Below are 27,290 nucleotides of genomic sequence, written 5' to 3' on the forward strand. Positions count from 1 at the left end.
TGTATTTCATTGGCCTGTCAACTTTTGTGTATTTCATTGTTTTCTGGCAGTGAAGTGAAGTTTTCCATTATGTATAAAAATGGCCTGTCAACTTTTGTGTATTTCATTGGCCTGTCAACTTTTGTGTATTTCATTGTTTAAGTCCTGCTTTTTTTTTTTTGCTTGCTTTGGCCCTAAATCTTTTGGGTTATTCAATTTTGCCTGACAACTCTGTATTCCAATGTTCATGTTCTTTTTCAATAAGAAAAATGAAATTTTCAATAAGAAAAATGAAAAACCAAAACATGTCTCATTTCAAAACCACAAATTACAAAAAAGGGGTGTATTAAAAAAATAGAAGTATTGGTTCACAGGATTATTTTATTTGAAGGTTTCTCACAGACACAGCATAAAAACGGTCTTAAGAGTTCAATGAGTAGTCAATTTTAGCCTCTCGAGTTGCCTTTAGCTATTTTGTTTTCCATTTTTTAAAGAAGTTTGCAGACCTTTTAGTACCAGGAACGAATGAGCTACCAGGTCCCTCCTCACTGGTGATGGTCTAGGGCTGGTTCCAGACTCCTCCAGTACTGGCCGGAGGAGGGGGCAATGCGTGTTACCCTTTTCCAGGTGTACCCCAATCTGCTGCTGGAAGCGCCAGGATTTCAGCCAGTTCTGGAAAGTTATACATGTACTTGAAACATAGAAAATGGGAATTCGCCAAAGGAAACTGGAAAAGTTATCAAAGCATATATACAAGAAACTTACAAAAGTGGGACTCATATATGCAAAATAGGCAAATGGACTGGAATAGTTATACATGCATTTACTTGAAGCATATAAAATGAGATTCAAAATTATTAGCCAAGTGAAACTGATAAATTACTTGTTGCTATGGACACGAAATTTTAGAAGATGGACACGAAATTTTAGATCAATTGAATTATGTAAGATGATGTAATAGTTTGGCAAAGTAAAAAATTCATTGTGCAGTATAGGAATAAAATATCCAAATATGACAAAATTCAGGAATAAAAAATATATTGAGATTTTATACTTATTAGAGAATAAAGAAAGATAATTGTTTATGCTTTAAATAACGAGACAACCAGCCTATTACACATGAATGTGATGAATAGAATTTATATGAAAAATCCATGATTCATGCGAAAAACGTTTATGGTGTGACTGAACGACGATGTGCAAAATATGGTACTGAAAATAGTAACAATTTTACTGCATTTGGAATTGAATATAAATTGCCAATTAAAATTTCTATATGAATTGCCAATTAAAATTTCTATATAAATATTAACTACAGTCTATAATGGAAAAAGTAAGGTCTTATACTGTATCTCACTTGTGATACTATAGATGTATGTATGTGGTTAATATCATCATTACTTGCTAAGCTACAACCCTAGCAGGATGCTATAAGCCCAAGGGCTCCAGCACAGAAAATAGCCCAGTGACGAAAGGAAACAAGAAAAAAATAGAATATCTTAAGAACAGTAACATTTGTATAAACTATAAAAAAAACTTTAACAAAACAAGAGGAAGAGAAATAAGATAGAATAGTGTGCCAGAATGTACTTATATTTAGGGTGAAGTCGGTGGTAAATGTTTCAGGAGAATTTAAGATTATTATTAGTTGTATTTTGAACTGTGTCAATTTCTATTTACTACAAAAATGGACGAAGTAATGTTGAAGTTACCTGAAATGCAAGGATGGTGCATGGAAATGAAACGAAGGAAGAACACTAATTGGATGATGCTGTGAATAGAGAAGAATGGAGGGAAGGTGAATTAGAGTTTTAATATATTTGTAGGTGATCGACCTCTGCAAAAAGGTGATTGAAAAGGGAAAGGTTGAATGTTGGTCATGTGAGAAACTTGAGTCTGAAGGAACGTATGTTTTAGAGTAACTTTGGTCAGAATGGTTGTGATCGAAAAGGGAAAGGTTGAATGGTGGTCATGTGAGAAACTTGAGTCTGAATGAACATCTGTTTCAAAGTCACTTTGGTCAGAATGGTTGTGATTGAAAAGGGAAAGGTTGAATGGTGGTCATGTGAGAAACTTAAATCTGAAGGAACATCTGTTTCAAAGTAACTCTGGTCAGAATAGTTGTGATTGAAAAGGCGAAGGTTGAATGGTGGTCATGTGAGAAACTTGAGTCTGAAGGAACGTATGTTTTAGAGTAACTTTGGTCAGAATGGTTGTGATTGAAAAGGGAAAGGTTGAATGGTGGTCATGTGAGAAACTCGAGTCTGAAGGAACGTATGTTTTAAGAGTAACTTTGGTCAGAATGGTTGTGATTGAAAAGGGAAATGTTGAATGGTGGTCATGTGAGAAACTTAAATCAGAAGGAACATCCGTTTCAAAGTAACTCTGGTCAGAATGGTTGTGATTGAAAAGGGAAAGGTTGAATGTTGGTCATGTGAGAAACTTAAATCTGAAGGAACATCCGTTTCAAAGTAACTCTGGTCAGAATGGCTGTGTTTGAAAAGGGAAAGGTTGAATGTTGGTCATGTGAGAAACTTAAATCTGAAGGAACATCCGTTTCAAAGTAACTCTGGTCAGAATAGCTGTGATTGAAAAGGGAAAGGTTGAATGTTGGTCATGTGAGAAACTTAAATCTGAAGGAACATCCGTTTCAAAGTAACTCTGGTCAGAATGGCTGTGTTTGAAAAGGGAAAGGTTGAATGTTGGTCATGTGAAAAACTTAAATCTGATGGAACATCCGTTTCAAAGTAACTCTGGTCAGAATGGCTGTGATTGGAAAGGGAAAGGTTGAATGTTGGTCATGTGAGAAACTTAAATCTGAAGGAACATCCGTTTCAAAGTAACTCTGGTCAGAATGGCTGTGATTGGAAAGGGAAAGGTTGAATGTTGGTCATGTGAGAAACTTAAATCTGAAGGAACATCCGTTTCAAAGTAACTCTGGTCAGAGTGGCTGTGATTGAAAAGGGAAAGGTTGAATGTTGGTCATGTGAGAAACTTAAATCTGAAGGAACATCCGTTTCAAAGTAACTCTGGTCAGAATGGCTGTGATTGGAAAGGGAAAGGTTGAATGTTGGTCATGTGAGAAACTTAAATCTGAAGGAACATCCGTTTCAAAGTAACTCTGGTCAGAATGGCTGTGATTGGAAAGGGAAAGGTTGAATGTTGGTCATGTGAGAAACTTAAATCTGAAGGAACATCCGTTTCAAAGTAACTCTGGTCAGAGTGGCTGTGATTGGAAAGGGAAAGGTTGAATGTTGGTCATGTGAGAAACTTAAATCTGAAGGAACATCCGTTTCAAAGTAACTCTGGTCAGAATGGCTGTGATTGGAAAGGGAAAGGTTGAATGTTGGTCATGTGAGAAACTTAAATCTGAAGGAACATCCGTTTCAAAGTAACTCTGGTCAGAGTGGCTGTGATTGGAAAGGGAAAGGTTGAATGTTGGTCATGTGAGAAACTTATATCTGAAGGAACATCCGTTTCAAAGTAACTCTGGTCAGAATGGTTGTGATTGGAAAGGGAAAGGTTGAATGTTGGTCATGTGAGAAACTTAAATCTGAAGGAACATCCGTTTCAAAGTAACTCTGGTCAGAATGGCTGTGTTTGAAAAGGGAAAGGTTGAATGTTGGTCATGTGAGAAACTTAAATCTGAAGGAACATCCGTTTCAAAGTAACTCTGGTCAGAATGGCTGTGATTGGAAAGGGAAAGGTTGAATGTTGGTCATGTGAGAAACTTAAATCTGAAGGAACATCCGTTTCAAAGTAACTCTGGTCAGAATGGCTGTGATTGGAAAGGGAAAGGTTGAATGTTGGTCATGTGAGAAATTTAAATCTGAAGGAACATCCGTTTCAAAGTAACTCTGGTCAGAATGGCTGTGATTGGAAAGGGAAAGGTTGAATGTTGGTCATGTGAGAAACTTAAATCTGAAGGAACATCCGTTTCAAAGTAACTCTGGTCAGAATGGCTGTGATTGGAAAGGGAAAGGTTGAATGTTGGTCATGTGAGAAACTTAAATCTGAAGGAACATCCGTTTCAAAGTAACTCTGGTCAGAATGGTTGTGATTGGAAAGGGAAAGGTTGAATGTTGGTCATGTGAGAAACATAAATCTGAAGGAACACCCGTTTCAAAGTAACTCTGGTCAGAATGGTTGTGATTGAAAAGGGAAAGGTTGAATGTTGGTCATGTGAGAAACTTAAATCTGAAGGAACATCCGTTTCAAAGTAACTCTGGTCAGAATGGCTGTGATTGAAAAGGGAAAGGTTGAATGTTGGTCATGTGAGAAACTTAAATCTGAAGGAACATCCGTTTCAAAGTAACTCTGGTCAGAATGGTTGTGATTGGAAAGGGAAAGGTTGAATGTTGGTCATGTGAGAAACATAAATCTGAAGGAACACCCGTTTCAAAGTAACTCTGGTCAGAATGGTTGTGATTGGAAAGGGAAAGGTTGAATGTTGGTCATGTGAGAAACTTAAATCTGAAGGAACATCCGTTTCAAAGTAACTCTGGTCAGAATGGTTGTGATTGAAAAGGGAAAGGTTGAATGTTGGTCATGTGAGAAACTTAAATCTGAAGGAACATCCGTTACAAAGTAACTCTCGTCAGAATGGTTGTGATTGAAAAGGGAAAGGTTGAATTTTGGTCATGTGAGAAACTTAAAACTGAAGGAACATCCGTTTCAAAGTAACTCTGGTCAGAATGGTTGTGATTGAAAAGGGAAAGGTTGAATGTTGGTCATGTGAGAAACTTAAATCTGAAGGAACATCCGTTTCAAAGTAACTCTGGTCAGAATGGTTGTGATTGAAAAGGGAAAGGTTGAATGGTGGTCATGTGAGAAGCATAAATCTGAAGGAACATCCATTTCAAAGTAACTTTGGTCAGAATGGCTGTGATTGAAAAGGGAAAGGTTGAATGGTGGTAATGTGAGAAACTTAAATCTGAAGGAACATCTGTTTCAAAGTAACTTTGGTCAGAATGATTGTGATTGAAAAGGCGAAGGTTGAATGGTGGTCATGTGAGAAACTTGAGTCTGAAGGAACGTAAGTTTTAGAGTAACTTTGGTCAGAATGGTTGTGATTGAAAAGGGAAAGGTTGAATGGTGGTCATGTGAGAAACTCGAGTCTGAAGGAACGTATGTTTTAAGAGTAACTTTTGTCAGAATGGTTGTGATTGAAAAGGGAAAGGTTGAATGTTGGTCATGTGAAAAACTCGAGTCTGAAGGAACGTATGTTTTAAGAGTAACTTTGGTCAGAATGGTTGTGATTGAAAAGGGAAAGGTTGAATGGTGGTCATGTGAGATACTTAAATCAGAAGGAACATCTGTTTCAAAGTATCTCTGGTCAGAATGGTTGTGATTGAAAAGGGAAAGGTTGAATGTTGGTCATGTGAGAAACTTGAATCTGAAGGAACATCCGTTTTAAAGTAACTCTGGTCAGAATGGCTGTGTTTAAAAAGGGAAAGGTTGAATGTTGGTCATGTGATAAAACTTAAATCTGAAGGAACATCAGTTTCAAAGTAACTCTGGTCAGAATGGCTGTGTTTGAAAAGGGAAAGGTTGAATGTTGGTCATGTGAGAAACTTAAATCTGAAGGAACATCCGTTTCAAAGTAACTCTGGTAAGAATGGCTGTGTTTGAAAAGGGGAATGTTGGTCATGTGAGAAACTTAAATCTGAAGGAACATCCGTTTCAAAGTAACTCTGGTCAGAATGGCTGTGATTGAAAAGGGAAAGGTTGAATGTTGGTCATGTGAGAAACTTATATCTGAAGGAACATCCGTTTCAAAGTAACTCTGGTCAAAATGGCTGTGATTGAAAAGGGAAAGGTTGAATGTTGGTCATGTGAGAAACTTAAATCTGAAGGAACATCCGTTTCAAAGTAACTCTGGTCAGAATGGCTGTGATTGAAAAGGGAAAGGTTGAATGTTGGTCATGTGAGAAACTTAAATCTGAAGGAACATCCATTTCAAAGTAACTCTGGTCAAAATGGCTGTGATTGAAAAGGGAAAGGTTGAATGTTGGTCATGTGAGAAACTTAAATCTGAAGGAACATCCGTTTCAAAGTAACTCTGGTCAGAATGGTTGTGATTGAAATGGGAATGGTTGAATGTTGGTCATATGAAAAACTTAAATCTGAAGGAACATCCATTTCAAAGTAACTCTGGTCAGAATGGTTGTGATTGAAAAGGGAAAGGTTGAATGTTGGTCATGTGAGAAACATAAATCTGAAGGAATATCCGTTTCAAAGTAACCCTGGTCGGAAAGGGAAAGGTTTAATGTTGGTAATGTGAGAAACTTAAATCTGAAGGAACATCTGTTTCAAAGTAACTCTGGTCAGAATGATTGTAATTGAAAAGGCGAAGGTTGAATGGTGGTCACGTGAGAAACTTGAGTCTGAAGGAACGTATGTTTCAAAGTAACTTTGGTCAGAATGATTGTGATTGAAAAGGCGAAGGTTGAATGGTGGTCATGTGAAAAACTCGAGTCTGAAGGAACATATGTTTTAGAGTAACTTTGATCAGAATGGTTGTGATTGAAAAGGGAAAGGTTGAATGTTGGTCATGTGAGAAACTCGAGTCTGAAGGAACGTATGTTTTAAGAGTAACTTTGGTCAGAATGGTTGTGATTGAAATGGGAATGGTTGAATGTTGGTCATGTGAGAAGCTTAAATCTGAAGGAACATCCGTTTCAAAGTAACTCTGGTCGGAATGGCTGTGATTGGAAAGGGAAAGGTTGAATGTTGGTCATGTGAGAAACTTAAATCTGGAGGAACATCCGTTTCAAAGTAACTCTGGTCGGAATGGCTGTGATTGGAAAGGGAAAGGTTGAATGTTGGTCATGTGAGAAACTTAAATCTGGAGGAACATCCGTTTCAAAGTAACTCTGGTCGGAATGGTTGTGATTGAAAAGGGAAAGGTTGAATGTTGGTCATGTGAGAAACTTAAATCTGGAGGAACATCCGTTTCAAAGTAACTCTGGTCGGAATGGTTGTGATTGAAAAGGGAAAGGTTGAATGTTGGTCATGTGAGAAACTTAAATCTGGAGGAACATCCGTTTCAAAGTAACTCTGGTCGGAATGGTTGTGATTGAAAAGGGAAAGGTTGAATGTTGGTCATGTGAGAAACTTAAATCTGGAGGAACATCCGTTTCAAAGTAACTCTGGTCGGAATGGTTGTGATTGAAAAGGGAGAGGTTGAATGTTGGTTATGTGAGAAACTTAAATCTGGAGGAATATCCATTTCAAAGTAACTCTGGTCGGAATGGCTGTGTTTGAAAAGGGAAAGGTTGAATGTTGGACAGGTGAGAAACTTAAATCTGGAGGAACATCCGTTTCAAAGAAACTCTGGTCAGCATGGCTGTGTTTGAAAAGGGAAAGGTTGAATGTTGGACAGGTGAGAAACTTAAATCTGGAGGAACATCCGTTTCAAAGTAGCTCTGGTCAGAATGGCTGTGTTTGAAAAGGGAAAGGTTGAATGTTGGACAGGTGAGAAACTTAAATCTGGAGGAACATCCGTTTCAAAGTAACTCTGGTCGGAATGGCTGTGTTTGAAAAGGGAAAGGTTGAATGTTGGTCATGTGAGAAACTTAAATCTGGAGGAACATCCGTTTCAAAGTAACTCTGGTCGGAATGGCTGTGATTGGAAAGGGAAAGGTTGAATGTTGGTCATGTGAGAAACTTAAATCTGGAGGAACATCCGTTTCAAAGTAACTCTGGTCGGAATGGCTGTGATTGGAAAGGGAAAGGTTGAATGTTGGTCATGTGAGAAACTTAAATCTGGAGGAACATCCGTTTCAAAGTAACTCTGGTCGGATTGGTTGTAATTGAAAAGGGAAAGGTTGAATGTTGGTCATGTGAGAAACTTAAATCTGGAGGAACATCCGTTTCAAAGTAACTCTGGTCAGAATGGCTGTGATTGAAAAGGGAAAGGTTGAATGTTGGACAGGTGAGAAACTTAAATCTGGAAGAACATCCGTTTCAAAGAAACTCTGGTCAGAATGGATGTGTTTGAAAAGGGAAAGGTTGAATGTTGGACAGGTGAGAAACTTAAATCTGGAGGAACATCCGTTTCAAAGTAGCTCTGGTCAGAATGGCTGTGTTTGAAAAGGGAAAGGTTGAATGTTGGACAGGTGAGAAACTTAAATCTGGAGGAACATCCATTTCAAAGTAGCTCTGGTCAGAATGGCTGTGTTTGAAAAGGGAAAGGTTGAATGTTGGTCACGTGAGAAACTTAAATCTGAAGGAACATCCGTTTCAAAGTAGCTCTGGTCAAAATGGCTGTTTGAAAAGGGAAAGGTTGAATGTTGGTCACGTGAGAAACTTAAATCTGAAGGAACATCCGTTTCAAAGTAGCTCTGGTCAGAATGGCTGTGTTTGAAAAAGGAAAGGTTGAATGTTGGTCACGTGAGACACATATATCTGAAGGAACATCTGTTTCAATGTTTGAAAAGGGAAAGGTTGAATGTTGGTCACGTGAGACACATAAATCTGAAGGAACATCCGTTTCAAGGTAACTCTGGTCAGAATGGCTGTGTTTGAAAAGGGAAAGGTTGAATGTTGGTCACGTGAGACACATAAATCTGAAGGAACATCCGTTTCAAGGTAACTCTGGTCAGAATGGCTGTGTTTGAAAAGGGAAAGGTTGAATGTTGGTCACGTGAGACACATAAATCTGAAGGAACATCCGTTTCAAGGTAACTCTGGTCAAAATGGCTGTGTTTGAAAAGGGAAAGGTTGAATGTTGGTCACGTGAGACACATAAATCTGAAGGAACATCCGTTTCAAGGTAACTCTGGTCTGAATGGCTGTGTTTGAAAAGGGAAAGGTTGAATGTTGGTCACGTGAGACACATAAATCTGAAGGAACATCCGTTTCAAGGTAACTCTGGTCAGAATGGCTGTGTTTGAAAAGGGAAAGGTTGAATGTTGGTCACGTGAGACACATAAATCTGAAGGAACATCCGTTTCAAGGTAACTCTGGTCAGAATGGCTGTGTTTGAAAAGGGAAAGGTTGAATGTTGGTCACGTGAGACACATAAATCTGAAGGAACATCCGTTTCAAGGTAACTCTGGTCAGAATGGCTGTGTTTGAAAAGGGAAAGGTTGAATGTTGGTCACGTGAGACACATAAATCTGAAGGAACATCCGTTTCAAGGTAACTCTGGTCAGAATGGCTGTGTTTGAAAAGGGAAAGGTTGAATGTTGGTCACGTGAGACACATAAATCTGAAGGAACATCCGTTTCAAGGTAACTCTGGTCAGAATGGCTGTGTTTGAAAAGGGAAAGGTTGAATGTTGGTCACGTGAGACACATAAATCTGAAGGAACATCCGTTTCAAGGTAACTCTGGTCAGAATGGCTGTGTTTGAAAAGGGAAAGGTTGAATGTTGGTCACGTGAGACACATAAATCTGAAGGAACATCCGTTTCAAGGTAACTCTGGTCAGAATGGCTGTGTTTGAAAAGGGAAAGGTTGAATGTTGGTCACGTGAGACACATAAATCTGAAGGAACATCCGTTTCAAGGTAACTCTGGTCAGAATGGCTGTGTTTGAAAAGGGAAAGGTTGAATGTTGGTCACGTGAGACACATAAATCTGAAGGAACATCCGTTTCAAGGTAACTCTGGTCAGAATGGCTGTGTTTGAAAAGGGAAAGGTTGAATGTTGGTCACGTGAGACACATAAATCTGAAGGAACATACGGTTCAAGGTAACTCTGGTCAGAATGGCTGCGATTGGAAAGGGAAAGGTTGAATGTTGGTCACGTGAAACACATAAATCTGAAGGAACATACGGTTCAAGGTAACTCTGGTCAGAATGGCTGCGATTGGAAAGGGAAAGGTTGAATGTTGGTCACGGGAGAAACTTAAATCTGAAGGAACATCCGTTTCAAGGTAACTCTGGTCAGAATGGCTGCGATTGGAAAGGGAAAGGTTGAATGTTGGTCACGTGAGAAACTTAAATCTGAAGGAACATCCGTTTCAAGGTAACTCTGGTTAGAATGGTTGCGATTAAAAAGGGAAAGGTTGAATGTTGGTCACGTGAGAAACTTAAATCTGAAGGAACATCCGTTTCAAGGTAACTCTGGTCAGAATGGTTGCGATTAAAAAGGGAAAGGTTGAATGTTGGTCATGTGAGAAACATAAATCTGAAGGAACATCCGTTTCAAGGTAACTCTGGTCAGAATGGTTGCGATTGAAAAGGGAAAGGTTGAATGTTGGTCATTTGAGAAACATAAATCTGAAGGAACATCCGTTTCAAAGTAACTCTGGTCAGAATGGTTGCGATTGAAAAAGGAAAAGTTGAATGTTGGTCATGTGAGAAACTTAAATCTGAAGGAACATCCATTTCAAAGTAACTCTGGTCAGAATGGTTGTGTTTGAAAAGGGAAAGTTTGAATGTTGGTCATGTGGGAAACTTAAATCCGAAGGAACATCCGTTTCACAGGAACTCTGGTCAGAATGGCTGTGATTGAAAATGGAAAGGTTGAATGTTGGTCATGTGAGAAACTTAAATCTGAAGGAACATCCGTTTCAAGGTAACTCTGGTCAGAATGGCTGTTTTTGAAAAGGGAAAAGTTGAATGTTGGTCACGTGAAACATAAATCTGAAGGAACATCCGTTTCAAGGTAACTCTGGTCAGAATGGCTGTGTTTGAAAAGGGAAAGGTTGAATGTTGGTCACGTGAGACACATAAATCTGAAGGAACATCCGTTTCAAAGTAACTCTGGTCAGAATGGCTGTGTTTGAAAAGGGAAAGGTTGAATGTTGGTCACGTGAGACACATAAATCTGAAGGAACATCCGTTTCAAGGTAACTCTGGTCAGAATGGCTGTGTTTGAAAAGGGAAAGGTTTAATGTTGGTCACGTGAGACACAAATCTGAAGGAACATCCGTTTCAAGGTAACTCTGGTCAGAATGGCTGTGTTTGAAAAGGGAAAGGTTGAATGTTGGTCACGTGAGACACATAAATCTGAAGGAACATCCGTTTCAAGGTAACTCTGGTCAGAATGGCTGTGTTTGAAAAGGGAAAGGTTGAATGTTGGTCACGTGAGACACATAAATCTGAAGGAAAATCCGTTTCAAGGTAACTCTGGTCAGAATGGCTGTGTTTGAAAAGGGAAAGGTTGAATGTTGGTCACGTGAGACACATAAATCTGAAGGAACATCCGTTTCAAGGTAACTCTGGTCAGAATGGCTGTATTTGAAAAGGGAAAGGTTGAATGTTGGTCACGTGAGACACATAAATCTGAAGGAACATCCGTTTCAAGGTAACTCTGGTCAGAATGGCTGTGTTTGAAAAGGGAAAGGTTGAATGTTGGTCACGTGAGACACATAAATCTGAAGGAACATCCGTTTCAAGGTAACTCTGGTCAGAATGGCTGTGTTTGAAAAGGGAAAGGTTGAATGTTGGTCACGTGAGACACATAAATCTGAAGGAACATCCGTTTCAAGGTAACTCTGGTCAGAATGGCTGTGTTTGAAAAGGGAAAGGTTGAATGTTGGTCACGTGAGACACATAAATCTGAAGGAACATCCGTTTCAAGGTAACTCTGGTCAGAATGGCTGTGTTTGAAAAGGGAAAGGTTGAATGTTGGTCACGTGAGACACATAAATCTGAAGGAACATACGTTTCAAGGTAACTCTGGTCAGAATGGCTGTGTTTGAAAAGGGAAAGGTTGAATGTTGGTCACGGGAGAAACTTAAATCTGAAGGAACATACGTTTCAAGGTAACTCTGGTCAGAATGGCTGCGATTGGAAAGGGAAAGGTTGAATGTTGGTCACGTGAGAAACTTAAATCTGAAGGAACATCCGTTTCAAGGTAACTCTGGTTAGAATAGTTGCGATTAAAAAGGGAAAGGTTGAATGTTGGTCACGTGAGAAACTTAAATCTGAAGGAACATCCGTTTCAAGGTAACTCTGGTCAGAATGGCTGTGATTGAAAAGGGAAAGGTTGAATGTTGGTCATGTGAGAAACTTAAATCTGAAGGAACATCCGTTTCAAAGTAACTCTGGTCAGAATGGTTGTGATTGAAAATGGAAAGGTTGAATGTTGGTCATGTGAGATACTTAAATCAGAAGGAACATCTGTTTCAAAGTAACTCTGGTCAGAATGGTTGTGATTGAAAAGGGAAAGGTTGAATGTTGGTCATGTGATAAAACTTAAATCTGAAGGAACATCCGTTTTAAAGTAACTCTGGTCAGAATGGCTGTGTTTAAAAAGGGAAAGGTTGAATGTTGGTCATGTGATAAAACTTAAATCTGAAGGAACATCCGTTTCAAAGTAACTCTGGTCAGAATGGCTGTGTTTGAAAAGGGAAAGGTTGAATGTTGGTCATGTGAGAAACTTAAATCTGAAGGAACATCCGGTTTAAAGTAACTCTGGTAAGAATGGCTGTGTTTGAAAAGGGGAATGTTGGTCATGTGAGAAACTTAAATCTGAAGGAACATCCGTTTCAAAGTAACTCTGGTCAGAATGGCTGTGATTGAAAAGGGAAAGGTTGAATGTTGGTCATGTGAGAAACTTATATCTGAAGGAACATCCGTTTCAAAGTAACTCTGGTCAAAATGGCTGTGATTGAAAAGGGAAAGGTTGAATGTTGGTCATGTGAGAAACTTAAATCTGAAGGAACATCCGTTTCAAAGTAACTCTGGTCAGAATGGCTGTGATTGAAAAGGGAAAGGTTGAATGTTGGTCATGTGAGAAACTTAAATCTGAAGGAACATCCATTTCAAAGTAACTCTGGTCAAAATGGCTGTGATTGAAAAGGGAAAGGTTGAATGTTGGTCATGTGAGAAACTTAAATCTGAAGGAACATCCGTTTCAAAGTAACTCTGGTCGGAATGGTTGTGATTGAAAAGGGAAAGGTTGAATGTTGGTCATGTGAGAAACTTAAATCTGGAGGAACATCCGTTTCAAAGTAACTCTGGTCGGAATGGTTGTGATTGAAAAGGGAGAGGTTGAATGTTGGTTATGTGAGAAACTTAAATCTGGAGGAATATCCATTTCAAAGTAACTCTGGTCGGAATGGCTGTGTTTGAAAAGGGAAAGGTTGAATGTTGGACAGGTGAGAAACTTAAATCTGGAGGAACATCCGTTTCAAAGAAACTCTGGTCAGCATGGCTGTGTTTGAAAAGGGAAAGGTTGAATGTTGGACAGGTGAGAAACTTAAATCTGGAGGAACATCCGTTTCAAAGTAGCTCTGGTCAGAATGGCTGTGTTTGAAAAGGGAAAGGTTGAATGTTGGACAGGTGAGAAACTTAAATCTGGAGGAACATCCGTTTCAAAGTAACTCTGGTCGGAATGGCTGTGTTTGAAAAGGGAAAGGTTGAATGTTGGTCATGTGAGAAACTTAAATCTGGAGGAACATCCGTTTCAAAGTAACTCTGGTCGGAATGGCTGTGATTGGAAAGGGAAAGGTTGAATGTTGGTCATGTGAGAAACTTAAATCTGGAGGAACATCCTTTTCAAAGTAACTCTGGTCGGAATGGCTGTGATTGGAAAGGGAAAGGTTGAATGTTGGTCATGTGAGAAACTTAAATCTGGAGGAACATCCGTTTCAAAGTAACTCTGGTCGGATTGGTTGTAATTGAAAAGGGAAAGGTTGAATGTTGGTCATGTGAGAAACTTAAATCTGGAGGAACATCCGTTTCAAAGTAACTCTGGTCAGAATGGCTGTGATTGAAAAGGGAAAGGTTGAATGTTGGACAGGTGAGAAACTTAAATCTGGAAGAACATCCGTTTCAAAGAAACTCTGGTCAGAATGGCTCTGTTTGAAAAGGGAAAGGTTGAATGTTGGACAGGTGAGAAACTTAAATCTGGAGGAACATCCGTTTCAAAGTAGCTCTGGTCAGAATGGCTGTGTTTGAAAAGGGAAAGGTTGAATGTTGGACAGGTGAGAAACTTAAATCTGGAGGAACATCCATTTCAAAGTAGCTCTGGTCAGAATGGCTGTGTTTGAAAAGGGAAAGGTTGAATGTTGGTCACGTGAGAAACTTAAATCTGAAGGAACATCCGTTTCAAAGTAGCTCTGGTCAAAATGGCTGTTTGAAAAGGGAAAGGTTGAATGTTGGTCACGTGAGAAACTTAAATCTGAAGGAACATCCGTTTCAAAGTAACTCTGGTCAGAATGGCTGTGTTTGAAAAAGGAAAGGTTGAATGTTGGTCACGTGAGACACATATATCTGAAGGAACATCTGTTTCAATGTTTGAAAAGGGAAAGGTTGAATGTTGGTCACGTGAGACACATAAATCTGAAGGAACATCCGTTTCAAGGTAACTCTGGTCAGAATGGCTGTGTTTGAAAAGGGAAAGGTTGAATGTTGGTCACGTGAGACACATAAATCTGAAGGAACATCCGTTTCAAGGTAACTCTGGTCAGAATGGCTGTGTTTGAAAAGGGAAAGGTTGAATGTTGGTCACGTGAGACACATAAATCTGAAGGAACATCCGTTTCAAGGTAACTCTGGTCAGAATGGCTGTGTTTGAAAAGGGAAAGGTTGAATGTTGGTCACGTGAGACACATAAATCTGAAGGAACATCCGTTTCAAGGTAACTCTGGTCAGAATGGCTGTGTTTGAAAAGGGAAAGGTTGAATGTTGGTCACGTGAGACACATAAATCTGAAGGAACATCCGTTTCAAGGTAACTCTGGTCAGAATGGCTGTGTTTGAAAAGGGAAAGGTTGAATGTTGGTCACGTGAGACACATAAATCTGAAGGAACATCCGTTTCAAGGTAACTCTGGTCAGAATGGCTGTGTTTGAAAAGGGAAAGGTTGAATGTTGGTCACGTGAGACACATAAATCTGAAGGAACATCCGTTTCAAGGTAACTCTGGTCAGAATGGCTGTGTTTGAAAAGGGAAAGGTTGAATGTTGGTCACGTGAGACACATAAATCTGAAGGAACATCCGTTTCAAGGTAACTCTGGTCAGAATGGCTGTGTTTGAAAAGGGAAAGGTTGAATGTTGGTCACGTGAGACACATAAATCTGAAGGAACATCCGTTTCAAGGTAACTCTGGTCAGAATGGCTGTGTTTGAAAAGGGAAAGGTTGAATGTTGGTCACGTGAGACACATAAATCTGAAGGAACATCCGTTTCAAGGTAACTCTGGTCAGAATGGCTGTGTTTGAAAAGGGAAAGGTTGAATGTTGGTCACGTGAGACACATAAATCTGAAGGAACATCCGTTTCAAGGTAACTCTGGTCAGAATGGCTGTGTTTGAAAAGGGAAAGGTTGAATGTTGGTCACGTGAGACACATAAATCTGAAGGAACATCCGTTTCAAGGTAACTCTGGTCAGAATGGCTGTGTTTGAAAAGGGAAAGGTTGAATGTTGGTCACGTGAGACACATAAATCTGAAGGAACATCCGTTTCAAGGTAACTCTGGTCAGAATGGCTGTGTTTGAAAAGGGAAAGGTTGAATGTTGGTCACGTGAGACACATAAATCTGAAGGGACATACGGTTCAAGGTAACTCTGGTCAGAATGGCTGCGATTGGAAAGGGAAAGGTTGAATGTTGGTCACGGGAGACACATAAATCTGAAGGAACATACGGTTCAAGGTAACTCTGGTCAGAATGGCTGCGATTGGAAAGGGAAAGGTTGAATGTTGGTCACGGGAGAAACTTAAATCTGAAGGAACATACGTTTCAAGGTAACTCTGGTCAGAATGGCTGCGATTGGAAAGGGAAAGGTTGAATGTTGGTCACGTGAGAAACTTAAATCTGAAGGAACATCCGTTTCAAGGTAACTCTGGTTAGAATGGTTGCGATTAAAAAGGGAAAGGTTGAATGTTGGTCACGTGAGAAACTTAAATCTGAAGGAACATCCGTTTCAAGGTAACTCTGGTCAGAATGGTTGCGATTAAAAAGGGAAAGGTTGAATGTTGGTCATGTGAGAAACATAAATCTGAAGGAACATCCGTTTCAAGGTAACTCTGGTCAGAATGGTTGCGATTGAAAAGGGAAAGGTTGAATGTTGGTCATTTGAGAAACATAAATCTGAAGGAACATCCGTTTCAAAGTAACTCTGGTCAGAATGGTTGCGATTGAAAAAGGAAAAGTTGAATGTTGGTCATGTGAGAAACTTAAATCTGAAGGAACATCCATTTCAAAGTAACTCTGGTCAGAATGGTTGTGTTTGAAAAGGGAAAGTTTGAATGTTGGTCATGTGGGAAACTTAAATCCGAAGGAACATCCGTTTCACAGGAACTCTGGTCAGAATGGCTGTGATTGAAAATGGAAAGGTTGAATGTTGGTCATGTGAGAAACTTAAATCTGAAGGAACATCCGTTTCAAGGTAACTCTGGTCAGAATGGCTGTTTTTGAAAAGGGAAAAGTTGAATGTTGGTCACGTGAAACACATAAATCTGAAGGAACATCCGTTTCAAGGTAACTCTGGTCAGAATGGCTGTGTTTGAAAAGGGAAAGGTTGAATGTTGGTCACGTGAGACACATAAATCTGAAGGAACATCCGTTTCAAAGTAACTCTGGTCAGAATGGCTGTGTTTGAAAAGGGAAAGGTTGAATGTTGGTCACGTGAGACACATAAATCTGAAGGAACATCCGTTTCAAGGTAACTCTGGTCAGAATGGCTGTGTTTGAAAAGGGAAAGGTTTAATGTTGGTCACGTGAGACACAAATCTGAAGGAACATCCGTTTCAAGGTAACTCTGGTCAGAATGGCTGTGTTTGAAAAGGGAAAGGTTGAATGTTGGTCACGTGAGACACATAAATCTGAAGGAACATCCGTTTCAAGGTAACTCTGGTCAGAATGGCTGTGTTTGAAAAGGGAAAGGTTGAATGTTGGTCACGTGAGACACATAAATCTGAAGGAACATCCGTTTCAAGGTAACTCTGGTCAGAATGGCTGTGTTTGAAAAGGGAAAGGTTGAATGTTGGTCACGTGAGACACATAAATCTGAAGGAACATCCGTTTCAAGGTAACTCTGGTCAGAATGGCTGTGTTTGAAAAGGGAAAGGTTGAATGTTGGTCACGTGAGACACATAAATCTGAAGGAACATCCGTTTCAAGGTAACTCTGGTCAGAATGGCTGTGTTTGAAAAGGGAAAGGTTGAATGTTGGTCACGTGAGACACATAAATCTGAAGGAACATCCGTTTCAAGGTAACTCTGGTCAGAATGGCTGTGTTTGAAAAGGGAAAGGTTGAATGTTGGTCACGTGAGACACATAAATCTGAAGGAACATCCGTTTCAAGGTAACTCTGGTCAGAATGGCTGTGTTTGAAAAGGGAAAGGTTGAATGTTGGTCACGTGAGACACATAAATCTGAAGGAACATCCGTTTCAAGGTAACTCTGGTCAGAATGGCTGTGTTTGAAAAGGGAAAGGTTGAATGTTGGTCACGTGAGACACATAAATCTGAAGGAACATCCGTTTCAAGGTAACTCTGGTCAGAATGGCTGTGTTTGAAAAGGGAAAGGTTGAATGTTGGTCACGTGAGACACATAAATCTGAAGGAACATACGTTTCAAGGTAACTCTGGTCAGAATGGCTGTGTTTGAAAAGGGAAAGGTTGAATGTTGGTCACGGGAGAAACTTAAATCTGAAGGAACATACGTTTCAAGGTAACTCTGGTCAGAATGGCTGCGATTGGAAAGGGAAAGGTTGAATGTTGGTCACGTGAGAAACTTAAATCTGAAGGAACATCCGTTTCAAGGTAACTCTGGTTAGAATAGTTGCGATTAAAAAGGGAAAGGTTGAATGTTGGTCACGTGAGAAACTTAAATCTGAAGGAACATCCGTTTCAAGGTAACTCTGGTCAGAATGGCTGTGATTGAAAAGGGAAAGGTTGAATGTTGGTCATGTGAGAAACTTAAATCTGAAGGAACATCCGTTTCAAAGTAACTCTGGTCAGAATGGTTGTGATTGAAAATGGAAAGGTTGAATGTTGGTCATGTGAGATACTTAAATCAGAAGGAACATCTGTTTCAAAGTAACTCTGGTCAGAATGGTTGTGATTGAAAAGGGAAAGGTTGAATGTTGGTCATGTGAGAAACTTGAATCTGAAGGAACATCCGTTTTAAAGTAACTCTGGTCAGAATGGCTGTGTTTAAAAAGGGAAAGGTTGAATGTTGGTCATGTGATAAAACTTAAATCTGAAGGAACATCCGTTTCAAAGTAACTCTGGTCAGAATGGCTGTGTTTGAAAAGGGAAAGGTTGAATGTTGGTCATGTGAGAAACTTAAATCTGAAGGAACATCCGTTTCAAAGTAACTCTGGTAAGAATGGCTGTGTTTGAAAAGGGGAATGTTGGTCATGTGAGAAACTTAAATCTGAAGGAACATCCGTTTCAAAGTAACTCTGGTCAGAATGGCTGTGATTGAAAAGGGAAAGGTTGAATGTTGGTCATGTGAGAAACTTATATCTGAAGGAACATCCGTTTCAAAGTAACTCTGGTCAAAATGGCTGTGATTGAAAAGGGAAAGGTTGAATGTTGGTCATGTGAGAAACTTAAATCTGAAGGAACATCCGTTTCAAAGTAACTCTGGTCAGAATGGCTGTGATTGAAAAGGGAAAGGTTGAATGTTGGTAATGTGAGAAACTTAAATCTGAAGGAACATCCATTTCAAAGTAACTCTGGTCAAAATGGCTGTGATTGAAAAGGGAAAGGTTGAATGTTGGTCATGTGAGAAACTTAAATCTGAAGGAACATCCGTTTCAAAGTAACTCTGGTCAGAATGGTTGTGATTGAAATGAGAATGGTTGAATGTTGGTCATGTGAAAAACTTAAATCTGAAGGAACATCCATTTCAAAGTAACTCTGGTCAGAATGGTTGTAATTGAAAAGGGAAAGGTTGAATGTTGGTCATGTGAGAAACTTAAATCTGAAGGAACATCCGTTTCAAAGTAACTCTGGTCAGAATGGTTGTGATTGAAAAGGGAAAGGTTGAATGTTGGTCATGTGAGAAACATAAATCTGAAGGAATATCCGTTTCAAAGTAACCCTGGTCGGAAAGGGAAAGGTTTAATGTTGGTAATGTGAGAAACTTAAATCTGAAGGAACATCTGTTTCAAAGTAACTCTGGTCAGAATGATTGTAATTGAAAAGGCGAAGGTTGAATGGTGGTCACGTGAGAAACTTGAGTCTGAAGGAACGTATATTTCAAAGTAACTCTGGTCAGAATGATTGTGATTGAAAAGGCGAAGGTTGAATGGTGGTCATGTGAGAAACTCGAGTCTGAAGGAACGTATGTTTTAGAGTAACTTTGATCAGAATGGTTGTGATTGAAAAGGGAAAGGTTGAATGTTGGTCATGTGAGAAACTCGAGTCTGAAGGAACGTATGTTTTAAGAGTAACTTTGGTCAGAATGGTTGTGATTGAAATGGGAATGGTTGAATGTTGGTCATGTGAGAAACTTAAATCTGAAGGAACATCCGTTTCAAAGTAACTCTGGTCGGAATGGCTGTGATTGGAAAGGGAAAGGTTGAATGTTGGTCATGTGAGAAACTTAAATCTGGAGGAACATCCGTTTCAAAGTAACTCTGGTCGGAATGGTTGTGATTGAAAAGGGAAAGGTTGAATGTTGGTCATGTGAGAAACTTAAATCTGGAGGAACATCCGTTTCAAAGTAACTCTGGTCGGAATGGTTGTGATTGAAAAGGGAAAGGTTGAATGTTGGTCATGTGAGAAACTTAAATCTGGAGGAACATCCGTTTCAAAGTAACTCTGGTCGGAATGGTTGTGATTGAAAAGGGAGAGGTTGAATGTTGGTTATGTGAGAAACTTAAATCTGGAGGAATATCCGTTTCAAAGTAACTCTGGTCGGAATGGCTGTGTTTGAAAAGGGAAAGGTTGAATGTTGGACAGGTGAGAAACTTAAATCTGGAGGAACATCCGTGTCAAAGAAACTCTGGTCAGCATGGCTGTGTTTGAAAAGGGAAAGGTTGAATGTTGGACAGGTGAGAAACTTAAATCTGGAGGAACATCCGTTTCAAAGTAGCTCTGGTCGGAATGGCTGTGTTTGAAAAGGGAAAGGTTGAATGTTGGACAGGTGAGAAACTTAAATCTGGAGGAACATCCGTTTCAAAGTAACTCTGGTCGGAATGGCTGTGTTTGAAAAGGGAAAGGTTGAATGTTGGTCATGTGAGAAACTTAAATCTGGAGGAACATCCGTTTCAAAGTAACTCTGGTCGGAATGGCTGTGATTGGAAAGGGAAAGGTTGAATGTTGGTCATGTGAGAAACTTAAATCTGGAGGAACATCCGTTTCAAAGTAACTCTGGTCGGAATGGCTGTGATTGGAAAGGGAAAGGTTGAATGTTGGTCATGTGAGAAACTTAAATCGGGAGGAACATCCGTTTCAAAGTAACTCTGGTCGGAATGGTTGTAATTGAAAAGGGAAAGGTTGAATGTTGGTCATGTGAGAAACTTAAATCTGGAGGAACATCCGTTTCAAAGTAACTCTGGTCGGAATGGCTGTGATTGAAAAGGGAAAGGTTGAATATTGGACAGGTGAGAAACTTAAATCTGGAGGAACATCCGTTTCAAAGAAACTCTGGTCAGAATGGCTGTGTTTGAAAAGGGAAAGGTTGAATGTTGGACAGGTGAGAAACTTAAATCTGGAGGAACATCCGTTTCAAAGTAGCTCTGGTCAGAATGGCTGTGTTTGAAAAGGGAAAGGTTGAATGTTGGTCACGTGAGAAACTTAAATCTGGAGGAACATCCGTTTCAAAGTAGCTCTGGTCAGAATGGCTGTGTTTGAAAAGGGAAAGGTTGAATGTTGGTCACGTGAGAAACTTAAATCTGAAGGAACATCCGTTTCAAAGTAGCTCTGGTCAGAATGGCTGTGTTTGAAAAAGGAAAGGTTGAATGTTGGTCACGTGAGACACATAAATCTGAAGGAACATCTGTTTCAATGTTTGAAAAGGGAAAGGTTGAATGTTGGTCACGTGAGACACATAAATCTGAAGGAACATCCGTTTCAAGGTAACTCTGGTCAGAATGGCTGTGTTTGAAAAGGGAAAGGTTGAATGTTGGTCACGTGAGACACATAAATCTGAAGGAACATCCGTTTCAAGGTAACTCTGGTCAGAATGGCTGTGTTTGAAAAGGGAAAGGTTGAATGTTGGTCACGTGAGACACATAAATCTGAAGGAACATCCGTTTCAAGGTAACTCTGGTCAGAATGGCTGTGTTTGAAAAGGGAAAGGTTGAATGTTGGTCACGTGAGACACATAAATCTGAAGGAACATCCGTTTCAAGGTAACTCTGGTCAGAATGGCTGTGTTTGAAAAGGGAAAGGTTGAATGTTGGTCACGTGAGACACATAAATCTGAAGGAACATCCGTTTCAAGGTAACTCTGGTCAGAATGGCTGTGTTTGAAAAGGGAAAGGTTGAATGTTGGTCACGTGAGACACATAAATCTGAAGGAACATCAGTTTCAAGGTAACTCTGGTCAGAATGGCTGTGTTTGAAAAGGGAAAGGTTGAATGTTGGTCACGTGAGACACATAAATCTGAAGGAACATCTGTTTCAAGGTAACTCTGGTCAGAATGGCTGTGTTTGAAAAGGGAAAGGTTGAATGTTGGTCAGGTGAGACACATAAATCTGAAGGAACATCCGTTTCAAGGTAACTCTGGTCAGAATGGCTGTGTTTGAAAAGGGAAAGGTTGAATGTTGGTCACGTGAGACACATAAATCTGAAGGAACATCCGTTTCAAGGTAACTCTGGTCAGAATGGCTGTGTTTGAAAAGGGAAAGGTTGAATGTTGGTCACGTGAGACACATAAATCTGAAGGAACATCCGTTTCAAGGTAACTCTGGTCAGAATGGCTGTGTTTGAAAAGGGAAAGGTTGAATGTTGGTCACGTGAGACACATAAATCTGAAGGAACATCCGTTTCAAGGTAACTCTGGTCAGAATGGCTGTGTTTGAAAAGGGAAAGGTTGAATGTTGGTCACGTGAGACACATAAATCTGAAGGAACATCCGTTTCAAGGTAACTCTGGTCAGAATGGCTGTGTTTGAAAAGGGAAAGGTTGAATGTTGGTCACGTGAGACACATAAATCTGAAGGAACATACGTTTCAAGGTAACTCTGGTCAGAATGGCTGTGTTTGAAAAGGGAAAGGTTGAATGTTGGTCACGTGAGACACATAAATCTGAAGGAACATACGGTTCAAGGTAACTCTGGTCAGAATGGCTGTGTTTGAAAAGGGAAAGGTTGAATGTTGGTCACGGGAGAAACTTAAATCTGAAGGAACATACGTTTCAAGGTAACTCTGGTCAGAATGGCTGCGATTGGAAAGGGAAAGGTTGAATGTTGGTCACGTGAGAAACTTAAATCTGAAGGAACATCCGTTTCAAGGTAACTCTGGTCAGAATGGTTGCGATTAAAAAGGGAAAGGTTGAATGTTGGTCACGTGAGAAACTTAAATCTGAAGGAACATCCGTTTCAAGGTAACTCTGGTCAGAATGGTTGCGATTAAAAAGGGAAAGGTTGAATGTTGGTCACGTGAGAAACATAAATCTGAAGGAACATCCGTTTCAAGGTAACTCTGGTCAGAATGGTTGCGATTGAAAAGGGAAAGGTTGAATGTTGGTCATTTGAGAAACATAAATCTGAAGGAACATCCGTTTCAAAGTAACTCTGGTCAGAATGGTTGCGATTGAAAAAGGAAAGGTTGAATGTTGGTCATTTGAGAAACATAAATCTGAAGGAACATCCGTTTCAAAGTAACTCTGGTCAGAATGGTTGCGATTGAAAAAGGAAAAGTTGAATGTTGGTCATGTGAGAAACTTAAATCTGAAGGAACATCCGTTTCACAGGAACTCTGGTCAGAATGGTTGTGTTTGAAAAGGGAAAGTTTGAATGTTGGTCATGTGAGAAACTTAAATCCGAAGGAACATCCGTTTCACAGGAACTCTGGTCAGAATGGCTGTGATTGAAAATGGAAAGGTTGAATGTTGGTCATATGAGAAACTTAAATCTGAAGGAACATCCGTTTCAAGGTAACTCTGGTCAGAATGGCTGTTTTTGAAAAGGGAAAAGTTGAATGTTGGTCACGTGAAACACATAAATCTGAAGGAACATCCGTTTCAAGGTAACTCTGGTCAGAATGGCGGTGTTTGAAAAGGGAAAGGTTGAATGTTGGTCACGTGAGACACATAAATCTGAAGGAACATCCGTTTCAAAGTAACTCTGGTCAGAATGGCTGTGTTTGAAAAGGGAAAGGTTGAATGTTGGTCACGTGAGACACATAAATCTGAAGGAACATCCGTTTCAAGGTAACTCTGGTCAGAATGGCTGTGTTTGAAAAGGGAAAGGTTGAATGTTGGTCACGTGAGACACAAATCTGAAGGAACATCCGTTTCAAGGTAACTCTGGTCAGAATGGCTGTGTTTGAAAAGGGAAAGGTTGAATGTTGGTCACGTGAGACACATAAATCTGAAGGAACATCCGTTTCAAGGTAACTCTGGTCAGAATGGCTGTGTTTGAAAAGGGAAAGGTTGAATGTTGGTCACGTGAGACACATAAATCTGAAGGAACATCCGTTTCAAGGTAACTCTGGTCAGAATGGCTGTGTTTGAAAAGGGAAAGGTTGAATGTTGGTCACGTGAGACACATAAATCTGAAGGAACATCCGTTTCAAGGTAACTCTGGTCAGAATGGCTGTGTTTGAAAAGGGAAAGGTTGAATGTTGGTCACGTGAGACACATAAATCTGAAGGAACATCCGTTTCAAGGTAACTCTGGTCAGAATGGCTGTGTTTGAAAAGGGAAAGGTTGAATGTTGGTCACGTGAGACACATAAATCTGAAGGAACATCCGTTTCAAGGTAACTCTGGTCAGAATGGCTGTGTTTGAAAAGGGAAAGGTTGAATGTTGGTCACGTGAGACACATAAATCTGAAGGAACATCCGTTTCAAGGTAACTCTGGTCAGAATGGCTGTGTTTGAAAAGGGAAAGGTTGAATGTTGGTCACGTGAGACACATAAATCTGAAGGAACATACGTTTCAAGGTAACTCTGGTCAGAATGGCTGTGTTTAAAAAGGGAAAGGTTGAATGTTGGTCACGGGAGAAACTTAAATCTGAAGGAACATACGTTTCAAGGTAACTCTGGTCAGAATGGCTGCGATTGGAAAGGGAAAGGTTGAATGTTGGTCACGTGAGAAACTTAAATCTGAAGGAACATCCGTTTCAAGGTAACTCTGGTTAGAATGGTTGCGATTAAAAAGGGAAAGGTTGAATGTTGGTCACGTGAGAAACTTAAATCTGAAGGAACATCCGTTTCAAGGTAACTCTGGTCAGAATGGTTGCGATTAAAAAGGGAAAGGTTGAATGTTGGTCATGTGACAAACTTAAATCTGAAGGAACATCCGTTTCAAAGTAACTCTGGTCAGAATGGCTGTGATTGAAAAGGGAAAGGTTGAATGTTGGTCATGTGAGAAACTTAAATCTGAAGGAACATCCGTTTCAAAGTAACTCTGGTCAGAATGGTTGTGATTGAAAAGGGAAAGGTTGAATGTTGGTCATGTGAGAAACATAAATCTGAAGGAACACCCGTTTCAAAGTAACTCTGGTCAGAATGGTTGTGATTGGAAAGGGAAAGGTTGAATGTTGGTCATGTGAGAAACTTAAATCTGAAGGAACATCTGTTTCAAAGTAACTCTGGTCAGAATGGTTGTGATTGAAAAGGGAAAAGTTGAATGTTGGTCATGTGAGAAACTTAAATCTGAAGGAACATCCGTTACAAAGTAACTCTCGTCAGAATGGTTGTGATTGAAAAGGGAAAGGTTGAATGTTGGTCATGTGAGAAACTTAAAACTGAAAGAACATCCGTTTCAAAGTAACTCTGGTCAGAATGGTTGTGATTGAAAAGGGAAAGGTTGAATGTTGGTCATGTGAGAAACTTAAATCTGAAGGAACATCCGTTTCAAAGTAACTCTGGTCAGAATGGTTGTGATTGAAAAGGGAAAGGTTGAATGTTGGTCATGTGAGAAACATAAATCTGAAGAAACATCCATTTCAAAGTAACTTTGGTCAGAATGGCTGTGATTGAAAAGGGAAAGGTTGAATGGTGGTAATGTGAGAAACTTAAATCTGAAGGAACATCTGTTTCAAAGTAACTTTGGTCAGAATGATTGTGATTGAAAAGGCGAAGGTTGAATGGTGGTCATGTGAGAAACTTGAGTCTGAAGGAACGTATGTTTTAGAGTAACTTTGGTCAGAATGGTTGTGATTGAAAAAGGAAAGGTTGAATGGTGGTCATGTGAGAAACTTGAGTCTGAAAGAACGTATGTTTTAAGAGTAACTTTTGTCAGAATGGTTGTGATTGAAAAGGGAAAGGTTGAATGTTGGTCATGTGAAAAACTCGAGTCTGAAGGAACGTATGTTTTAAGAGTAACTTTGGTCAGAATGGTTGTGATTGAAAAGGGAAAGGTTGAATGGTGGTCATGTGAGATACTTAAATCAGAAGGAACATCTGTTTCAAAGTAACTCTGGTCAGAATGGTTGTGATTGAAAAGGGAAAGGTTGAATGTTGGTCATGTGAGAAACTTGAATCTGAAGGAACATCCGTTTCAAAGTAACTCTGGTCAGAATGGCTGTGTTTAAAAAGGGAAAGGTTGAATGTTGGTCATGTGATAAAACTTAAATCTGAAGGAACATCCGTTTCAAAGTAACTCTGGTCAGAATGGCTGTGTTTGAAAAGGGAAAGGTTGAATGTTGGTCATGTGAGAAACTTAAATCTGAAGGAACATCCGTTTCAAAGTAACTCTGGTAAGAATGGCTGTGTTTGAAAAGGGGAATGTTGGTCATGTGAGAAACTTAAATCTGAAGGAACATCCGTTTCAAAGTAACTCTGGTCAGAATGGCTGTGATTAAAAAGGGAAAGGTTGAATGTTGGTCATGTGAGAAACTTCAATCTGAAGGAACATCCGTTTCAAAGTAACTCTGGTCAGAATGGCTGTGATTGAAAAGGGAAAGGTTGAATGTTGGTCATGTGAGAAACTTAAATCTGAAGGAACATCCGTTTCAAAGTAACTCTGGTCAGAATGGCTGTGATTGAAAAGGGAAAGGTTGAATGTTGGTCATGTGAGAAACTTAAATCTGAAGGAACATCCATTTCAAAGTAACTCTGGTCAAAATGGCTGTGATTGAAAAGGGAAAGGTTGAATGTTGGTCATGTGAGAAACTTAAATCTGAAGGAACATCCGTTTCAAAGTAACTCTGGTCAGAATGGCTGTGATTGAAATGGGAATGGTTGAATGTTGGTCATGTGAAAAACTTAAATCTGAAGGAACATCCGTTTCAAAGTAACTCTGGTCAGAATGGTTGTAATTGAAAAGGGAAAGGTTGAATGTTGGTCATGTGAGAAACTTAAATCTGAAGGAACATCCGTTTCAAAGTAACTCTGGTCAGAATGGTTGTGATTGAAAAGGGAAAGGTTGAATGTTGGTCATGTGAGAAACATAAATCTGAAGGAACATCCGTTTCAAAGTAACCCTGGTCGGAAAGGGAAAGGTTTAATGTTGATAATGTGAGAAACTTAAATCTGAAGGAACATCTGTTTCAAAGTAACTCTGGTCAGAATGATTGTAATTGAAAAGGCGAAGGTTGAATGGTGGTCATGTGAGAAACTTGAGTCTGAAGGAACATATGTTTCAAAGTAACTTTGGTCAGAATGATTGTGATTGAAAAGGCGAAGGTTGAATGGTGGTCATGTGAAAAACTCGAGTCTGAAGGAACATATGTTTTAGAGTAACTTTGGTCAGAATGGTTGTGATTGAAAAGGGAAAGGTTGAATGTTGGTCATGTGAGAAACTCGAGTCTGAAGGAACGTATGTTTTGAGAGTAACTTTGGTCAGAATGGTTGTGATTGAAATGGGAATGGTTGAATGTTGGTCATGTGAGAAACTTAAATCTGAAGGAACATCCGTTTCAAAGTAACTCTGGTCGGAATGGCTGTGATTGGAAAGGGAAAGGTTGAATGTTGGTCATGTGAGAAACTTAAATCTGGAGGAACATCCGTTTCAAAGTAACTCTGGTCGGAATGGCTGTGATTGGAAAGGGAAAGGTTGAATGTTGGTCATGTGAGAAACTTAAATCTGGAGGAACATCCGTTTCAAAGTAACTCTGGTCGGAATGGTTGTAATTGAAAAGGGAAAGGTTGAATGTTGGTCATGTGAGAAACTTAAATCTGGAGGAACATCCGTTTCAAAGTAACTCTGGTCGGAATGGTTGTGATTGAAAAGGGAAAGGTTGAATGTTGGTCATGTGAGAAACTTAAATCTGGAGGAACATCCGTTTCAAAGTAACTCTGGTCGGAATGGTTGTGATTGAAAAGGGAAAGGTTGAATGTTG

The 27,290-nt window shown here is 39.7% G+C and overlaps 1 long non-coding RNA gene across 1 annotated transcript in view; it reads right to left on the reverse strand.

Moving 5' to 3' along the window:
• Positions 1-443: 443 nt before the first annotated feature.
• LOC137659450 (uncharacterized) overlaps positions 444-27,290 on the reverse strand; it is a 112,854-nt gene continuing 86,007 nt past the window's right edge. Inside the window, exon 4 of the long non-coding RNA XR_011047538.1 lies at positions 444-651. This is a non-coding gene — a long non-coding RNA (uncharacterized lncRNA). The remainder of the gene's footprint in view (positions 652-27,290) is intronic.

The sequence above is a fragment of the Palaemon carinicauda genome, chromosome 20 (assembly GCF_036898095.1).
Source record: "Palaemon carinicauda isolate YSFRI2023 chromosome 20, ASM3689809v2, whole genome shotgun sequence".
NCBI lineage: Eukaryota > Metazoa > Arthropoda > Malacostraca > Decapoda > Palaemonidae > Palaemon > Palaemon carinicauda.